Source organism: Chionomys nivalis, chromosome 16 (assembly GCF_950005125.1).
Source record: "Chionomys nivalis chromosome 16, mChiNiv1.1, whole genome shotgun sequence".
Classification (NCBI taxonomy): Eukaryota; Metazoa; Chordata; class Mammalia; order Rodentia; family Cricetidae; genus Chionomys; species Chionomys nivalis.
The window spans coordinates 5,634,175-5,648,288 of record NC_080101.1 but is presented as its reverse complement, the minus strand read 5'-3'; positions in this window follow the sequence as shown (position 1 = coordinate 5,648,288).

Here is a 14,114-nt window from a genome sequence, read left to right as displayed (position 1 = left end):
GCCCCTTAAAACATGTTAGTGTTAGTAACACCCATAGGGGTTTCCTTAGTTAAATAGTATTTAGGATACAGAGGGAGCATGGCAAAATGCTCAGGGTGAGGAAGGGAGAGACAAGAAATCAAGGAAGTGAACAGTCTGTAGAGGAGGGGACGCCTGCTGCCAATGAGGCCGTACCCAGCAAGCTCTCTCAGAAGGCAGGGTGCTTGCCCCAAGTCAGCTAAGGAGCCTCTTCAGATTTCCACAGCTTGACCCACAAATGACCTTCCTTACTTTCTTATCCCTAAGAAGCAACCTCAACAACGTCTGCTTTTAATGCTCCCTCTCCATTTACCCTGTAGCCCTATCTGGTCTTTGTGTACTCTTTTGGATGTACCCAGATTCTCGGGTCAAGGATTCTTCCACTAAATGATCCGTTCATATTTGCTGTGACGTTTGCCTGTGCTGGGCCACTCTTACCTCTGGTATTTGACGACAATCAGAGCCCCATTCTGAGACCAACCATCAAATGCCGTTATAAAAGCCTATCTCTGTGAGGTCCTGCTTCGGGGCGGCGGAGGGGGTTGGGAAAAGCTGCTCAACAGCTGGGAACAGACAGGCGAGGGAAACCAAATTCATAAACCATGTTAAGAATTTTAGTGCCCTGGAAAAAACTCCCAAATGTTCCGATCATTAAATTATTTGCCTTAAATCACTTTCAGATGAACAAATTTGGGACAAACATCACCAATTTTCTAAACCGAGTCATATGTTCCAAGAGCAAATGGAAAATAGAGAAAAGATGAATGGTCCATCCCTCCCCGCCTGCTTCTGAAGATGCTGTCAGATTGGGTAGCGGCAGGATGGGGCAGCAGACATCTCCGGTGTGTCTTCCCTTGAGGGCTGCATTCTGAATATACACAAACCTCAGACCACTGATCCAAAGGAATCTAATCTTTAAGATGGTTGTGTCATCCAGAGGAATTGATTTTAGGATCTCTACCATATGTTAGATGATCGGTAAGCGTTCATTTAATTGATAAGTGAATCCATGAACCATAACTTCCGGTGAAGAGGATAATGAGGATGCACCCTGGACGTTTGTCCTAATAAAATGACTTCGTGCATGGCGGGAAACAGCGACTGAGGGCGAGCGCTCACAGTGTAGCACTGTTGTCAGCAACCTGTTAGGGACAGCAGCAGACGAGGGCCCCTTCCTTTGCCCATCGATGTTGACAAGGAGGAGCACACTGTAGCTCTGCCGTCACCCAACAGCACCGAAGGGTGGGCTGCAGGCTTAAGGGAGGTGCAGAAGACAGCACCGCCTGAAGGACTCCCGAGATGGATGTCTCCGCACAGCTAGTTCATACTTTGGTCTTGATTCATGACTTTGTTTGGTAGGGAAATACCAATCTAGAGCTGGCTGTGGTGGTATAATAGTGATCTCAGTACTTGTGTGGTAGAGACAAGAGATCAAGATCAGGCCAACCACACAGATACTTCAAGGCTGCTCTAGACCACATGAAACTTAGTCTCAAAAACAAAAATAAGGAAAATTCTAAGAAACTCCAATTTAGCTTGATTAAAGAGACAGGTTGTCAAAACCCAAATAATTTTCAAACCGTGATCTCCCACCCCACCCCGTGTGTCTCATTTATCTTATTTTCCTTTGTCTATCTCTTTCTTTTTTATATATATAAATTGAGACTTTCACACAGGAATAGGTGTTTTGACGAAATCCACCCCCATTTATCTCCCTCCGGTTCCTCCCCTCAGAGCTTCTTCCTCCCTTCATGCATGCTCGCCCCACCCCCACTGAGCTGGCTCTGCAGTCTGTGTGTGCACATGTGTGAGATCGCCTGCTGGAATATGTGCAGACGCTCGGGGGAGGGCACATCCCTGAAGAAAATTTACTCGTTTTTTTTTTTTTTTTTTTTTTTTTTTATCACTAAGTAGTACTTTAATGTGTAAATGTGCCACATTTTCTTTACCCATTCTTCGATTGAGGGGCTTCTACGTTGTTTCCAGGTTCTGGCTATTACAAATAATGGTGCTATGGACATAGTTGAACAAATGTCCTTGTAGTATGTAGTATATGCCCAAGAGTGGTATTGCTGGGTCCTGAGGTAGACTGATTCCCAACTTTCTGAGAAACCACCACACTGATTTCCAAAGTGGTTCTATAAATGTACATTCCCACCAGCAATGGATGAGTGTTCCCCTTACTCCGCATCCTCTCCCCCATAAGCTATGATTGGTGTTTTTGATCTTAGCCATTCTGACTGGTGTAGGATGGTATCTCAGAGCTGTTTTGATTTGCATTTCTCTGATGGCTAAGGATGTTGAAGGAAACAGCATAGGTCCAAACTAGTCTCTCTGAATGTGGGTGACAGTTGCATGGCTGGGCAGACTGCAGGGCCACTGGCAGTGGCACCAGGATTTACCCCTACTTCTTGTACTAGCTTTTTTGGTAACCTATTTTCTTTGGATGGGAACCTTGCTCAACCTAGATATAGTGGGGAGGGCCTTGGACCTTCCCTAAAGCAATGTGCCTCACCCTCTCTGTGGAGTAGACAGGGATAGGGTGGAGGGGTAAGTGGAGGAGGGGAGGGAGTGGGAACGGGGATTGGTATGTAAAATGAAAAAAAGGTAGTTTTCTTTTTTAAAAAATGAAGAAAAAAGAAAACAAAAGAAAGTTGATTAAGAAAGGAGGGATGGGGATGGTGCAGTTGGATAGCATGAACTGCTGAACCTGTTATGTGGAAAAGGTTCCATCTCTTTAAATAGTTTTTATTTACTTGCAACCACCTACACTCATGCTAGGAGACCATGTCACAAAGTATCTCTGCCCCACTGAAAAGAAAAAACCATCAGACAATGCAAGGGGTTATATTCATTTAGCATTTCCCTTGACTGATGGTGATATCTTAGTGCCATGCCTTAGCATGAAGGAAGCTAGGTTCTGATATCATATAGGAGCTGCACTGGGGTGGAGTCAGCTCTTCAAACGAGGGGAGCACGCCACTAGACACAGTGTGTTGCTGACAGGAACCTAGGTCGGTGTTCTATTGGTTTGTGACTCATTTGCAAATCCCGTGACCCATGCTGCATTTTATATGATAAACCGCTGAGAAAAACGCGTCACTTAGCAGATATTTGTGGTCAAGGTTTAGAGATTTTGCCCATAAATGGCTTCTACTCTATTTATTTAGGAAGAAACAAATGGTCACAAAATTCCACAGGATGGCTACCACCCAGGGGTAACCATGACCACCCAGGGAATGACAAGTCCAAAGAACGAGCTTGAATCACCCACCACTTGCAGTAAGGGAGGGTGAGCAAGGGTGGTGCTCATATATCCTGGGCACTCACTTTTCTCTCTTGATGCCTGGAGCAGTTAGCCCATCGTTCCAATTAGTTTTAAAATAAAAAGACAGTCCCTGGCATCACCCAGCCCTAGCACTTTCTATCTAACTGGGTTAACTAACACTAGTGAAGGAATTTAAATATGCAAGTTCCTAATGTGTAAAATAAGCATACTAGCCCCTTGGCAACAATGATGAACCAGTAAGCATTTATTGCGAGCTTACTGAAGGCAGAGTATTGTTTTAAGCACTTTCAGTGCATTAAGTGTTTAGCTGCTACAGTTCTGCAGCAGAGAGTCCTTTACGATCATCATTGTCATTGTTCCTACTTAAACAGAGAAACCCAAGAAAGTGTGGGAGAGAACAAGCAGTCCTCACAAGCTCGACACTGGGGTCTACTGTGGAGAGTGAGGTCAAGCTGAGGAGGGGAACAAGAGCTGAGTTCTGCTGCCAAGGGGAGCTGGGGTGCACTGGGAAGAGGGTCCATCACAAGAGGATTTCCCCAAACAACCCACGGTGCTCTAAGTCTGCTGCTGTTGTTTCATAACTGGAGAGGCATCAGCTGCCTCTCGGTTGCCGATAAGCCCCCTCTATTAACACGGTTCCCTTGCCCTGGATTACGTAATGCTAATCCCACCCCTGATTTCCTCTTTCGCCGAGCTGAATTTTATGCATCTGAACTTGTATGGCTGCCAATCCCGTTGGACGCTTTCTACTGGGTTCCCATTTCTTCAAAGATATTTCCTGCAATCAAAGAGATTTATTCTCCAGATGAACTTCTACGGATATCATTTTAAAAGAGTTTTCCTTTCTTTTTGACAACAATCCAGCGCAGAGTTTTGTCCGCTGCTGTTGAAAATGGATGTCATGGATGTCTGATTCACACAGTCTTCCGAGACATGACTCCTCTCTCTCCCAGAGGCCTCCTTCCTCCAAACCAGATTGCCTCTCCATGGGTCCTCTCCTCATCTCTTCCTTAGTTCTTCCCGTATCATCCAGTTCACTGGCTCCTCCATCCCTTCGTCCCATAACGTCACCCCCACTCCTCGTGGTGCTGCTGATGTCTCTGACATCCATCCCATGTCACGCCCCGCAGTGGTCCACGCTCTCTAGTGTCGTGGCTTCACCCTCCCTCAGTCCCCTGTCTCTGGTGACCTATGACCCATTTGTTGCTCAGTGGCCCTAGCTCTGCCTTCATCAACCAAGTAGCATCCTGTGTGGACTCTCCTCTTCCTTTCTGATATTATCCCCCTGAAAAAGGTGGCTCCTTCAGGCAGCCATCCTGGATAGTCCCGATAAGAGGTAGTGTCTTATTCCCTACAGTTGCTTCTGTCTGCATCATACTTGGGTCCACCTAGCAGTTTATCCCATGACATCTGCCTCCAGTGAACTAGAAACTCAGTGTGGCCAGGCTGGGGGCCAACCAAATTCACCAAGCATTTACGTAATACATAGATCAGACCTGCTATGAGACCTTGCTCTGTGGTCACTGTCTGGTCAAGTGGGTAGGATATGAAAGTTAATCTTCACAGAACCCTGAGTTTTCTAACTCAGACCTACTGTGGTTCACTAAGAAAGTCAGCCTGGACTTCAATCAATCTTCAGGAAGCTTCAGAGTCCTCAGAAATCCATTGCAGGCACCGTCAGTAAAGATTAAAGACTAGGCTGGAGTCAGCACCTGGTATTTAAAAATAAAATGTCCTCTGAAGAAACTAAGCCCTCTCTGTATCTCACTCATATGGAAGCTGGGAAGAACAGCTCTCACCTCTTATCCAAGAGTTTCTTCTTGTAGCAGATAGAGAGGGGGCATTAGAGAAAGACACAACTGGTCAAAAGTGGGGTGCCCAGCTCCAACGGTTACAGCTATACCACAGTTCCTCCACCTGAGGCTCAGGGGACATCTGAGAGGAGGAGGAAAGATCAGCAGGTCTGTGGTGAGAGTAAGTATTCTAGATATGATATGGGAACTACATCCATGAAATATCAACAACATGGCTGCATAAACAAGACCTTAACAATGACGGTATCAGATGACAAGCCTGTGACAATGGTGCTATCAGATGATTTGTGGGTCTACCCCTAAATAAATAACCATCTATTTCTCAATTCTGAACTAGTGTGGGATTTCTTTTAAGTGTCCTTCTTCAGTTCCCCCTACATGGTTATCTAGGACCAAGTGGTCACCCTTATAAACATATACATATAGCAATACTAAGTAGATTCAGCAGGTTGCACTTATATATTTACACACACACACACACACACACACACACACACACACACACACCCCAATAGCAATTAGAGACTAAAAGGCCATGAATTTGAGAGGAATTCGGGAAGGGGGTAGAAGAGGCGGGAGGAAAAAGAAGTGGGGAAATGATGCAATTATATTTTAATTAATTAAAAATGCAAGAAACACAACAGAAAAATTTAAGAAATCAAAAAACTAAAATCTCTTCAGGAATGTCAGGGAGGGGCCTCTCCTGGAAGTGTGCATTGCTGTTAATCAGGACAAAAGGCTGGATTTGTGGTCAGTGCACTCCCTTGAGATAATCCGGTTTATAACCATGTCTTAACCCACCAAAAAGAAGCCCCAGCTAGTGCTCAGGGAACCAACAGCAATCTCTCCATGAATCCATGGGGAGAGGTTTACTCAGGAAAACTGTTTCCCTGCTGGGTATGGAGTGAGGGGGACAGAAGAGAGACAGAGGGGCCCTTCCTCTTCCCTCTGACTCTGTGCTCATACTAACAAGGAACTGGTTGAGAGAAGGGCTTTTAGTGGAAGGTCTGTCTGTGCCACAGGTTCTTATCCCACAGGCGGGTTGACCAGCAGGCTCACCGAGGTTTCCCTGGCTTTGGGGATGGGCAATGCTTAGGAACTGTCAAGGCAGTTGGCACATTTTCTACCCCTCAGAAGGGTGAGATTTGACCACGCCAATTTTTTGAAATTATTTTCCTTTGAGCATGTGGCTTTCAGGAAGACAAGTCACATCTACAAACACAGCCACAAGGAAAGGACAAGAGGGTCAGAACCTTACAGATCAGGTTCCCAGGTCTGCCACTTAAATGCAAGACTTGGGACAAGTCCTAAACTGCACAGAGCCTTAGTTTCCTCATCCGTAAAATGGGAACAATTTAGACCTCAACTGGATTATTCAAAGAATCACAACAACTAAGGTCATATCAGAAAAGCAGCTTGCATATAGAAAAATGCCATGGAAATGTGTTGTTAATATTACGAGTGGTTAATGTTTTTTTTTTAAAATACTGGTTCTTGGCCTTCTTAATACTGCAACTCTTTAGCACAGCTCCTCATGATGTGGTGACCTCCAATCATAAAATTATTTTTGTTGCTACCTCATAATTGTAATTTTGCCACTGTTACGAATTGCAATGTAATATCTGATATGCAGGGTGTCTGATATGTGATCCCTGTGAAAGCATTGTTGCACCCCGAGGTGATCTTGACCCACAGGTTGAGAATCACTACTCTAGAAGGCCCATAGGGATCTTCTCTGTTACCGTCCTACCCAAAGGTCAGGACATTGTGTCACCTCACTGCTTAGGGGGTCTGCCTCAGGCTTCCCATATGACGAGAAGTTAGATCCCTCCTTCTGATGTTCCAGGCCCTTGAGTGTCTGGACCAAGACGAGGCTCCTCTCTCAGATTTATTAGTAGGCTAGAACTTGTCACAGCAGTAGAGAAACATGACCTTGAACTCTGTGCTCACTCACTGGTGGAGGACACTTTGCACAGGTTACTCAGCTGCCTGATTTTATCTCCAAGTGAAGACAGGGATAGCACTGTCTCATCAGGCAGGACACGTGGAACAATTCAACTCAAGTTGACTCCCTCAGGAAGAACACAAAGTGACGTAAATAGACATCTAGAACCCAAGGCTACTGACTCAGTGGCTCACCTGTGTGGCTCAGGAATTTATTCCTTTCTTCTGGCTCTGCCAAGTCAAGGCTGGCTCTACTTGGCTGACCAACTCTATGGCGAAGCTCTTTCAGACACCAAAGAGAAAGTCAACTTTCTGAGACAAATCCAGGGGCAACATCCTCCTCCTCTCATTCACTGTGAAATGTGCCTGCTCTCGGGTAAGCCACCAGAACGCAGGAGAGATTGTCCTGAGTGAGTCAGGTACAGTGTGGAGCAGGGATACATGTTTACCCATTCTACTCTAAGAAGGAAACCAGGGTTCAGTCAAAAGTGTTAAATTCTACAAGCAGGAGGCCATTGTCCTGTGAGGTGGTCTCCATGCTTTGGGCTGCAGATTCACAAACCACAACTTAGCACATGAGCTAAATCTAATCTAAGAGCATATTTGGTAACACATATCCAACTGGCGAGAACATTCCCAAATAAGGCAAATACTCAGCTGAAGTCAATCACGCCAATCAGCAACTTGACTCCAGTGCCCAGTCTATAAAAGCTCTCTGCCCACCCTGCTCAGTAGAACTCAGGGTTTCCTTTGTTTTGAGGCATTCTTTGCTCAAATATACCAATCTGAAATTGCCTCAAGTTTTTCCCTTAACGGGCAAAATGAATTTAGATGGGCAGCTGAGACTTCCTTGGGCCACTATTATGAGGTGTTAGTTTTGGGTCACCCAATAGTCACCCACAACACACACACACACACACACACACACACACACACACGGAAAACACCAGTTACTCCAAACTTTGTGTTTGGGGGTCAGAATTAGAGGCAGAGGAATTCTCTACTTGTTTCTGTCTTGCCCATGATCATGTGACATATAGTATATATGGAACAAAAGTCAGGAGACAGACGTGTGTAGATGTCGCTGTGAGTACTGGAACCCAGAACTAGTGGGAAAACCTTCTCCAGGGCCAGGGCTCTCGGGAGAGCCATTGCCTATCCTAGCTCGGTAGCCTGTTTCCTGGGGCTCCATTATGAGTGCTCCACCAGGCTGATGGCAGGGACAGAGGGAATAGGATGGTGAGTGCTCGATAAATGACTTAATTGTAGTATTGGTCTCCTCCTTTCTCACACCAAACTCTCTCCATCCTGGCTTTAGCTCCTTTAAGACTCAGGCAGGTGATCATGGAGTCATTACAAAGAGTAGCAACTTCCAGTATCAATAAGAATTGCAGGAAAATATTTTAAAGAAAAAAAGATTAAAGAAAGAGAGAACAAAACAAAAAGGGCCAACTCCAGCTCACAGCCATCCAGAACTTTCTTCTGCACCAGTGCTAATCACAGGTGTCCTCCCGGCAGCCGGGAAGGCTCTGGCTCTGGCTGCCCCACTTCGGAGAAGGATAACACCTGTTCTCGGAAGTGACTGGCTAGCAGAAGCTTGCTCTGCTCTCTCCTCCACTCTGCTAGACCCTCCCTGCAGCTTATGTGTGGGCACATGAAGCCACCTGCCATAGCCCAGTCTCCTTTTGGACAGAGCTATTTTGAGCATCGCAGTGAGCACAACGGAGATAACGTTGCGGTTTTTATTGGCTTTCAGTTCTTGAACCGTAAGTCTGGGTGTCAGGGTCAGGCCCATTATTCTGAGAGGAGGAGAAGGGAGAGGGCGGGTGCTCTAAAAATAGCAGCGATGCTGTTTTCATAGCTCATTCTTGGATATTGGTTTCCACATTAGAACATTCCAAAGTATAGACTGCACTTTTTTTTTTCCTTCGTGAGACCATCTGGATCAGAAGTCTATGTTGAAGGCCACACACTCTTAATATTTTCCAGGGCAGGGGTAGGGAGGAGTGTCAAGAACAGCATCATGGAATAACCCCTTGATGACATCAAGACTGACCCTTGTGGAACACACACACACACACACACACACACTCACACTTGAATGCACACACAGCCTGTTTCAAGAGTACCAGAGGAAGATAGCACTGAAGAACTATCCACACTTCCAAACCCTAATGAAATCAGGGAAGACAACTGGTTGGTTTTGGAAACAAAGGAATCCAAGCCAGACACAGGGATAAAGTCGTATTTGGTGATCTGGGACTTCAGCTCTCCACAAGTCAAGAGTTAAACTAACATTCTCACTATTTGAAACAGACAGATTTGGAGAATTAACACGTTTATTTCCTATTGAAAAGGAAAGTGAGAAATTACCAACAGCCAGGTTATATTATGTGTCAGGCACTACGAAAGCTATTTTATTCAAAATATTTCATCATCCTAATACATAGGCAGAGAGTCAGACTGTATCCAAGAGAATTTGAAGCATTTTCACTCAATGCTTCACGCGTAGGTGGAAATTTTAATTAAAAAAGAATAAAAATAAATAAATAAGTAAAAAAAAAAAAAAAAAAGTTAAAAAGTGTAACCAGTGGCCAGCGAGGAGGCTCAGTCGGTAAGGATGTTTGGGGCCAAGGCTGAGGAAGAAGAAGAGAACTGACTCCTGCAAGGTGTCCTCTGACCTCCACCCTTGAGTCTGTAGCATCATGCCCACATATACACGCACACATAAGTGCAATGATTTTCAAACTTAAATGCTCATCCCTGTGGCCTTTGAGTATAGGCTGGAGGGTAAAGGCTATCCCTGTGCTACGAGGGATCACAGAGGGTCGAGTCCAGTGCACACAGGTAAGGGGAGTGTCCCAGGCTGGCCCAGTGCACACAGGTAAGGGGAGTGTCCCAGGCTGGCCCAGTGTCCCAGGTACTCAGCTTAGCTTCAGTAAGCTCAGGTTTAACAGAAAGCTCAGAGAAACAACTGGAATGGGAGCCACCCTGGAGCAGAAAAAGACAAAAGGAGAAGACTGCTTTTCCAGTCAAGTTCCAGGGCCCAGTGGCTGCTGGCTCCAGGCGGACAGGGCGACAAGCTTGTGATTGACAGGTGTCTTTGCGTGCTCTTGCTGACATTTCTCAGTGAAGACTCACTTATGAGCTCTCTGAGATACAGGTTCTCTTTCTCAAATGCCTCTCGGGGGTCCCAGAGCTTTTGGTTGGTTAGAAGCGGCATTTTCTAGTTCAGAAATAATCTCCACACATCGTAATACCTACTGGTTGCTGGCAGTTGACTTGTGAAGCAATCTTGGACTCCATCCTTATTCTGGAAAGTTCTATACCATAGAGACATTTTTCTTGACACCGTCTCTGACGCTTTTTCTAAAAAAATACATGCTTATTTCATAAAAATTAAAAATGAAGAAAGAGAAAATACTCATCATAGGAAGCAAAGTTTAGAGCAAGCATGGGAGAAGCCAGGACTGTTAATCACGTGGGCCTATTTTCTTCACTTAAGGAAATGAATGATGGCCGGTCACCCAGAAGGCTGGAGTGGGTGGGTGAGTATGTGCAGGTGCTCATGGAGACCAAAGAGGATGTCAGATCCCCTGAGCTGTGAGCCACCGGACATGGGTGCTGGGAAGTGAACTCGGGTCCTACGTTAGAGCAGTATTTGAGCTTAACTGCTGAGCTACCTCCTAGTGCCTGGCATAGGTTCTTTACAGTCCACTGCATTCAGAACTGAAAGGTCATTTGTAGAGCATCGTTTTCCTCGAATCTGCTGCTCTGTGTCTTTTGACAGCTGCTGGCCTTGGCACGTGTTTGCTGAGGGCCTATTCTCCGCCTCCTGTCCTGGGTGGTGGAGCAATGGGGTCCGGGTACCACTAGAATGGAGAGAGGCACAGACTTCCAAGAGATGGGGGGACGGCCACTTTGTGCTCATTCTACCTTAATCCCTAACAGATGTGATCTTGTCAGTATTGATGAATCTATGTTGTTGTCAGGGAAACAGAAAGGCAGAAACTGATCCTGCTTCACTGATGTCATTTCCAGTGTCCTCTTCATCCACACTAGCAGCGGCTGTTGGGACTTCATGTCCACTTTCTCATTTCATGGTCACACTGGCCAGAGGTTTAGGAGGTTTGCCCACTCAACACTGAGTGCCTACTGGTTCCTAAGTCCTGGGAATCGAAAGACGAAAACAGAGCCCTGCTTTCAAAGAGGTTTTAACCTAATTTACAAATGACTACATAAAGCGTTAGAGCTGGCAAAGGCCTGGTTGGGCTTAGTGCCAGCATTGCTATCCCAGAATGCCAACAGGCATTCACCCATGCATGCCGCCGGCTACTCGCTTGCTGGTTAGCTGCTGGGTCCGGGAATGCAGTCAGGAAGTCACCAGAGAATAGGCTCAGGTCTCCCCTTCAGCTTGAAGTCCCTCATTCCAGACCACAATGAACCAAGGAAACTCTGGGAAAGCTTGAGTAGGGTTTCTGCGAATGCTCTCACCTAGTTCTCAGGCACCGCCCAGAATAAGTACCCTTTCCTGGTCAGAAAGTCCCTGGTAGCATCCCTACCCTCTCCTGCTGAGAGTCACTAGCTCCATCCCTCCATTCAGCTTCTCCAACCAGGGCTGCCTGCAAGATGCCAGGGGCTTAATGTAGATTTTCCTTACTTATTCTTCTCTCCTTGAAGTTTTTGCTTATGTGTGCTTTCCGATTTCCAAAGTGGTGAAAGATATATTGTTTTTTCTTTCTTCTCCTGTGGGCAGTTTATTGCAGACCTAACTCACAGGAATAACACATTTTTGACAGGGGATCGCTAGAGAGGTAGCTTCCACTTTAATTCAGAGTTGTCCTTCTTACCCTGTTAGAGACATCAGTCTTGACTTCAGGGATTTGTCTAGTCCAAGGAAGCCTGCAGTAAATGTCATTTTTGCCTGGGTCTTTACATATTTAGAAGGATATTTAAGATTATTTAAACATAGACTAAATCCATTCATTTGAGTAAGCATTTTAAGGTCTATGGGAGTATATGAGTGATAGAACCTCCCAGGTTTAAGGTTACTGGGTAAGTGGTGATGATTGAGCAGACTGGACTTTCTGGGAAACAGACTTAATTGGAAGGGAGGTCGTTTAGTATTGTGTTATAGACGGGACAGGCAAGCTCTTTCTGAAGAGGGTCAGATAGTAAATATTTTAGGCCTTGCAGGGGGCATACAGTCATTGTCACAACTACCTAAATGTCTTTACTGTAGAAAATAGTAAGGAAATGGTAAAATTATTTTGCAATAAAGCTTTCTTTATAAAAACAGTGGGCTGAATGTGCATGTCTAGCGAAGTTGACTCTTTCTTGGTTCAGAGCATGTCCTGGACTGTGGGAATGGTTGCTCATTGACCTCCAGGCTCTGTCTCTGACTTTGGATAATCCTTGAGTTTCTCCAAGTCGCAGCTCAACTATAATGTAAGGATGAGAAAGTAACCACACTGTGGGATTCTGAGGTTGGATGGGATGGGACTCACTTTGGACTGTGGCTAAGTTCTAGTAAGAACTCAATAAATGTTAGCCATTGCTGCTCAGCCAGGAACACAGTCAGAAGACTCCAGCAGGCACACAGGGAGACAAGAGCTACAGAAGGCCAGGCAGGGACCTTAAACTCTAATGCTTTGCAGACAAACTCTCTTCCAAGGAGGTGGGGGGGCATTGAGCAGGGTCCTTCTGAAGAGCTATGAAAAGACTGGTGGTTTTTGGGGATTTCTCTGACCTCCCCAAACATGACTGACTTCACTCTGTTCCCGTCATGCTCTCTGTCACCTGTCAGTGACTTGGAGGCCTTCTCACAGTAAGAACGGCCAACACTCCCACTTCAGGCACTCCTTTCTTCTGGGTCTTGGGAGTATTATTGGTGAACGGCTTTTGAGTTTAAGGCTCAGGGTTGTAGAGTCTGCTCTACCGTGAGAGCCATAAGCTCACCTGTCTGGTACTGTTGGAGCGGACTTTGGGGAGGACCTTCTTCAAATGAGGCTAACACCCCTTATGCAGCAGTTCCTACATTAGAGCTTTTTAGCATTCAAGGGTCAAGGATGACTCTCTGCAATGCCTGTAGTCCTTCCTTCCTTCTTTTTCTTCCTTCCTTTTTCTCTTCCCTTCCTTCTTTCTGTCTCTCCCTCTTTTCCTCCTCCCCTTCCTCCTCCTCCTCCTCTTCTTCTTCCTCCTCTTCCTCCTTCTTCTTCCTCTCTCTCTCCCTTCCTCTCCCCACCCCCAGACAAAATCTTACTATATTTTTCTGGCTAGCCTGGAACTCCCTATGTGGACCAGGCTGACTTCAGACTCACAGAGATTTGCCGGCCTCCATCTTCCATCCGGGATAAGTTCAGGAAGTAGAGGCATGCACCACCATATCCAGGCTTTAGTACATTCTTGAATACTCAGTCGCCATCTGATTGTTAAATGGACAGTCTTACAGAAATGAAAAGCCAGCTAAAATCCCAAAGTTTAGCAAACAGAATATGACAATTCTATGGCAGACAGAGCCCTCGCCACTGTGCATAACCTAGATAAAGAAAGTGAGGGTGAGCCATATTCCCAGCTTTTCACCCCCCATGTTGTAGGCATCCTCCAGCACCATTCTGGCATGGTACAGAAGGGCAATGCCACGTGGGGACACGGCTCCATCTACCTCAGTTCTAACAGACACAAATCAATGGGCCCTGGCATCTGGTCCATCTCTTATTTGTATTGCTTTTGAAAGCCTAAAGTAAAGAAAGCCAAAAAGCCCTGCAACAAAATGTGCTTTTGGCTTTAGCCAAATTTCCTTCAGTTGTCTGCCTCTGTGGTGAGTCATTCCAGACAGGAAGTAAAGAGAATAGGGAGAAAGGCCTCCATCCTCCATTCTAGCTCTCTGTGCAACCCGGGTGCTGCCCTAGAATTGGAGACACACAAGGCAGGAGTCAGAGGGACAAAATGGACGTGTCCTTGTCCACAGACAAGCAGAGTGATAGAGGCTGACCTGTACGCGCGTGCTGACTCCCTGTAAGAAGTCCAAGGCCTTCCTTCTAGGGCAT